A 6,863-nucleotide genomic window follows, 5' to 3' on the forward strand; every position below is an offset into this window, starting at 1 on the left:
AACCATCTTACAATAGTTCAACCCTATAATTAATTAGTTCATAAATGAGAATAGAAGAATTACCATTTTACCTTTCTAATTTACTTCTTATTCATTAAGTACCATTAATTCACTAGCGAATAATTAATCTATAGTCTAATTATATATTTAAGCTCAAAATCATTCAATTCCAGAATTAACCCTTAAGGGAACCAATATACGATCTGTTAGGAAAGATTAGATTCCGTATTGTTGATACATGTTCCCAGCCATCCATGATATTAAATCTCCAAAACAAAAGTCATTAGTCTCATTCTATGAAGAGACCTTAGCGAATGAATCAAAAGATTTAATAAACATAAACAGGAATTCATGAACACTCACAATTTAGATTGATCTATAAATGATCATCAGTTATGATATGAATTACAAATCTTTATTATTAAATTGTTTTTGGATACAGACTTTTATTCATATCGGTCCCTGTCATATATAATCATATTATATAAAGCACCTTTACGGAGATGTCTTACCACATCAATAATCTGAATCTAGATTATTTGTATCAACATGATACTCAGTAAACCGTACTTACAACCCCAATTAAAGAATTCCATAACTTTAATTTGTTGTTGACTATTTTTATTCATTCATGTGATCTTAATTCTCTCGTACTAATACAAGATCACATCCTCAATGATGAATATGGATTTTTTTATGATATTTACAAAAATTATTCAAACAATAATTTAATAATCTAAATATAACAAGAATAGATCATTGTATTTATTTATTCATTGAAATAATAAATGTCTTTTACATGCTTTTAGGACATACTCCTAACAATCTCCCACTTGTACTTAAAGCTAGTAAGGCATTTCTCTCAATCCCATATTACGTACATGACCCTCGAATTGCTTTGCAAGAAGCGTCTTCGTAAACAGGTCTACTAGGTTGTGTTCTGATGCGATTTTCAGAATGGACACATCTCCTCTATGTACGATTTCTATGACTAAGTGGTATTTGCGCTCTATATGCTTTCCCCTCTTGTGGCTTCTTGGTTCTTTAGAATTGGCCACTGCTCCACTGTTGTCATAGTAAAGAACAAGTGGTTTCTCCACTTCTGGAACCACTTCCAAATCCGTGTAGAACTTTTTCAGCCAAACTGCTTCTTTAACTTCTTCACAAGCTGCTATGTATTCAGCTTCCATGGTTGAATCAGCTATACTGGATTGCTTAATGCTTCTCCAGACAATTGCTCCACCACCAAGAGTGAATACTGACCCAGAAGTAGATTTTCTACTATCTTTGTCTGATTAAAAATCTGAGTCAGTGTGTCTAGTAGGTTCAAGGTCACTACCCGAATATACTAGCATATAGTTCCTCGTTCTCCTGAGATACTTGAGAATATGTTTCACTGCAATCCAATGTTCCAAACTTGGATTTGACTGATAACGACTGACAATCCCTACTGCATAACATATGTTAGGTCTAGTACATAATATTGCATACATTAGGCTCCCTACAGCTGATGCATAGGGATACTTTCTCATGTCCTCTTGCTCTTGTGGTGTCTTTGGACACTTATCTTTGCAAAGAGTAATTCCATGTATGGTCGGCAATTGACCCTTTTTGGAATTTTCCATAGAGAATCTTTCAAGCACTTTATCAATATAATTTGCTTGTGAAAGTGCCAAGAGCTTGTTCTTTCTATCTCTTAGAATTTTAATGCCTAGAACATAGCTCGCTTCTCCCAAATCTTTCATTTGGAATTTTTCAGCCAACCATTTCTTTACATTTGATAATGTCACTACATCATTCCCAATGAGTAGGATACCATCAACGTAAAGAACGAGGAATTCTACTATACCATCTTTGATTTGTTTATAGACACAAGGTTCATCAACATTTTGTTCAAAACCAAATGTTTTAATTGTGTCATCAAATCTAAGACTCCAAGATCTAGAAGCTTGTTTGAGTCCAAGAATGAACCTAAGAAGCTTGCAAACCTTTTCCTCTTGATCTTTTAATTCGAACCCTTCTGGTTGAGACATGTAAATGGTATCGTCAAGGTAGCCATTCAGAAAAGCTGTTTTGACATCCATTTGCCAAATCTCATAATCCATGCACGCAGCTATGGACAAGAGTATACGAATGTATTTTAGCATGGCTATAGGAGAAAAAGTTTCTTCATAATCAACCCCTTCTTTCTGTGCGTAACCTTTGGCTACAAGCCTTGCTTTGAAAGTCTCTACTTTCCCATCCGCTCCTCTTTTCTTCTTGAATATCCACTTGCAACCAATGGGTTTGATATTCTCAGGTGGATCTTCAAGAACCCAGACAGAATTGGAATATCTCGATTCCATTTCTTGGTTCATGGCGTCTTGCCATTTGTCCTTGTCAGAATCATTCATTGCATCTTTAAATGTCGATGGGTCGTCTTTGTTTGTGTCAGACACAAGCATTTGAACTTCGTGTTCATAGCATGTGGGTTGCTTACTAACCCTCCCACTACGATGAGGTTCTCTACTATTCTGACTAGAACTAGCAGTTTCCTCTTGTCGTTTCTCATTGGTTTTTGCTGGTGACTTTGCAACTTCATTCAAGACCATTTCCTCCAGAACAACCTTACTGCGAGGTTTGTGGTTATTAACATAGTCATATTCAAGAAAAGTTGCATTTGTCGATACAAATGTTTTATTTTCTTTTGGACTATAGAAAATTCTATCTCTTGTCTCTTTGGAATATCCCACAAACATGCACACTTCAGAGCGTGAATCCAACTTCCTGGTCTTTCCTTTAAGCACGTGTGTAGGACACCCCCAAATTCAAAAATGGTGTAAACTAAGTTTAGAACCATTCAATAATTCTGTGGGTGTCTTTTGGATAGACTTAGATGGAACAACATTCAATATGTATAGAGCACATTGAGTCGCTTAGTCCCAGAATGACAATGGTAATGATGAGAAACTCATCATTGATCTAACCATATCTAATAACGTTCTGTTCCGTCTTTCTGAAACACCATTTTGCTGTGGCGTTCTAGGTGCAGTGAGTTGAGATTGAATGCCATGCTCACGCATATGGTCCTCGAATTCAAAATCCAAGTATTCTCCTCCTCGATTAGATTAGAGTGCTTTTAGTGATTTACCTAATTGCTTTTCAGCCTTTGCTTGAAATTCTTTGAACGTTCCAGAAGTTTCAGATTTTCTTTGCATCAAGTATAGGTAACCATATCTTGAATAATCGTCAATGAAAATGATGAAATATTCATAACCTCTTCTTGCTTGTACATTAAGTGGACTGCAAATGTAATGCCCTGGCTACCCCAGAACAGTTACGGTGAACGGTGGACCGGAAATTTGACTCGTTACCCGAGTCCTTTGGTAAAAAACGTGCTCTAAGTGTAATTAACAGGTTAAGGTGTAAAACCAATAAAAAAGAAATGGAGATTTTATTACAAACTGCTCTGCAGAGCTAAACAAAACATTTACAAGTGGTTCTCAGTACAAAATGGTCATTACAGTTTTAAATTTACAATCCCGCCGACCTAAGCGGCAAAAATAGGGTAAACCCCCTAGTTCCTCTGAGAACACCATGACCGTGGCGGTCAAGCGGCCGCATATGTACACACCACCATATCAGCTCTCCACTCAAGGCTAGGTGAGCTTTTCTTTCCCTTTACCTGCACCACATAGCACCCATGAGCCAAAGCCCAGCAAGAAAACATAATACTCTTCAAAACATTGTCAAATGATTATCATTATAATCATACCGAACATAAAGCTTTCAACAAACAAGTGAACATCACATGATTTTAGCGGGAGAGTGGCTGCTAGGTAAGCCACTAGCCTCCAGGATCTCTTTTCTAGCGGGAGGGTGGCTGCTAAGTAAGCCACCAGCCTCCAAGCTCTGTTTGTTCATCGACCCTCAGGGTCGGTCAGGCATTAATGCTCCTTGAGTCATTCAATGCTAATAATCGATTAGATCTAAACTCCATTGGCTTGCGTGAACCACGCTAAGTCCATCCTTGACTAATAAGTCAGTGCTAAGTGACTAGTGTCCAGTATCACCGCCGAACTTGACTAATAAGTCACAGCTTCACAGCTGACACTAACACCTTTGCCAATTCTGACTAACAAGTCAGTGCAACGTGACCAGTGCCCAGTACCACTGCCGAACCTGACTAATCAGTCACAGCTTCACAGTGGATACTAGCCCCTTTGCCAAACCTGACTAATTAGTCAGTGCTATGCTCAAATGAACAACATATGCTAAGCATTCCATGTTCAAACCATGTCCATATTACATAACCAACATGCCTCACAAACATCCATGCATGTCACACTTGGGGTGCAGTTTTCTTACCTCTGGTTCGAGCAAGAACAAATAAAAGAGTGACCCTGAGAACGATCGACTTTTTGGTCCTTTAGCGGTTACCTGGTCATAACCAAATTATGGGATTCCATCAATAAAATGAATAATAAAAGGTTCCCAAACCAAAACCTAACCTCCGGGACCTCAAACACTACTCAACCGGGTAGTAGGTTCAATCCCGAGGCCTTAGGCTTGAATCCCCATGCTTAAAAGCTCACTTTGGCCAAAAATGCCTTAAGGGCCGCGGCCCTCCTTGGCCATGCTGCAGCCCGCCCCTCAAACAGAGGCGCCTAAACCCAGCCTTCACCAAGGGCCGCGGCTCACCCTGGCCATGCCGCGGCGCAACGCCCAGTTCAGCCAAAACCCCTGTTTTTCTTCCTCTACGATTTCACTTAGAACTAACCCTTCAAACCCAACTTAAACACCACCCAAACCTCTCTCAAACACCCATTTAAACCCCTAAACAACACTCAAAACTCTCCCTCATCATAACCCAAGACAACCTCCCAAAACCTCCATCAATTCCAACAATCCTCCATAAAAAAACACAAGCTGAAACTTATCATTAAAACAGGGCAAAACCAGAAAAGTTATGATCAAAGCTTACCTCAAACTTAGTATTGAACCCTCTCCAATGGCTGAACTAAAACCACAACCTTATCCCCTTGATTTCCTAGCTTAGCTCCACACTTGAGCTCAAAATTCCAAAGAAGAGAACTATGGAGATGAATGTACGGGAAGGAGAAGATGAAGCAAACTCTGTTTTGGGTTCTATTTCACAGCCATCCATACATCATATATATCCAAATACCAAAAGACCATTATACCCCTAGGCATAATAAAGCTTCTAAAACCACTCAAGGGCAATTTTTGACATTTTCCACCTACACCGTTAATCATAATTAACGCATCCCAATTCCCGCTAATCTCAATATTCTCAAACACCAATATTTCACATCCCGTTACCCTTTAATGCCCGGTAACACTCTAATCATTAAAACACCCCGAGACTCACCCCGAACCCCGAGCTTAAGCCCGTTATGACCAAACCGATAATTAACATTCCTTGATCGTCTCATGCCAAATGGCTCGAACAAACCCACATCATAATGTGGTCTCAAGATATATCACCAACATGTGAATAAATAATTCATTTACCCTCAACGGGCCAAATTACCATCACACCCCTGTGGATAAAAATATGGACTCACATGCATGCATTTCACATCATATCATAATATAATCAACATATACATGCATTTAATCAATTAATAACATAATTAAGCAAGTATGGCCCTCCCGGCCTACTGTTCACACCGTAAAATACATCGGAGAATTCGGGGCATTACAGCAAACATCCGTATGTACTAGCTGAAGTGGTTATGTGGCTCTTGAACTTTTAGCAGAGAAAAGGTCTCTTGGTCATTTTTCCATCTAGACAGGATTCACAAACAGGGAGAGATCCAATAGATAGTTCTCTTAAAGGACCATCCTTTACAAGCCTATTTATTCTGTCTAGACCAATATGGCCCAATCTCCAGTGCCACAGATATGTTTCAATATTGGAACCAATCTTTTATCGTTTAATAGATCTAGGATTAGATGTTTTAAATAATTCATAATTATATAAAAAAAATTTGTCATTCATTATAAGTAAGTAAATTTTGTTTATCCCAAAGAATTTGCATAACAAGTAAATAGATAATTTCATAACCCGGGCAACAGGCGATTATCATGTTGGTTTTTATAGATCAAATCAGAGATTATACGCAACGGAACAACAATCAAAATTGTTAATTTAACCCCACAAGATTTCTAGATCTACTTCTTCACATACATATATATATTGAATCAAAGAGATAAATAGAAAATTACGTCAAGTCCTTCCTTGCTGCTATTTTTTTGTACGGCAAAATCCTTGAGATCTCACACCAGGATCTTCCAAAATGTTCTCAACACACAAAGAACGAGTGTGGGCTCGTTATACAAAATAATAGGCAATATCTAATTATCAGATGTTCTCAACACATGAGATCTGATAAAGTTTGGACCTAAGTTTGTGAAGAACAGTGACCTATGCTTATAGCACTGCTCTCTTTTTCTCAGGGAGATTTCACGATATTTTTTCTATCACTGAAAAGTATCGCTCTGAAAAACTGATCTCCTATATTAAATATATCCAATATAGTAAAAATAAATAATATTAGTTATTTTAAACAATTTAAAAATAACTAATCAGTTATCAGATTTTTGTTTAAATAATAATATTTTAATCATATTAAAATATCTCATTATTTATTTAATATTTAAATAACAAAATTGTTGAACCAAGATCCTTCTAGAACCTTCTGGTGCGTGTAGCACAGTGACTGTGCACTGTGCTACATGCCCACCTCATGCCAGGGAGAGCATGTGATTTTTCCCAATTTTCATCATTATTTGAATACCAAAAAATCCCAAAAATAAATTAATTCAAAATTAATTATATTTTTGTTAAATCAAATAAT

Source organism: Humulus lupulus, chromosome 6 (genome assembly GCF_963169125.1).
Source record: "Humulus lupulus chromosome 6, drHumLupu1.1, whole genome shotgun sequence".
Taxonomy (NCBI): domain Eukaryota; kingdom Viridiplantae; phylum Streptophyta; class Magnoliopsida; order Rosales; family Cannabaceae; genus Humulus; species Humulus lupulus.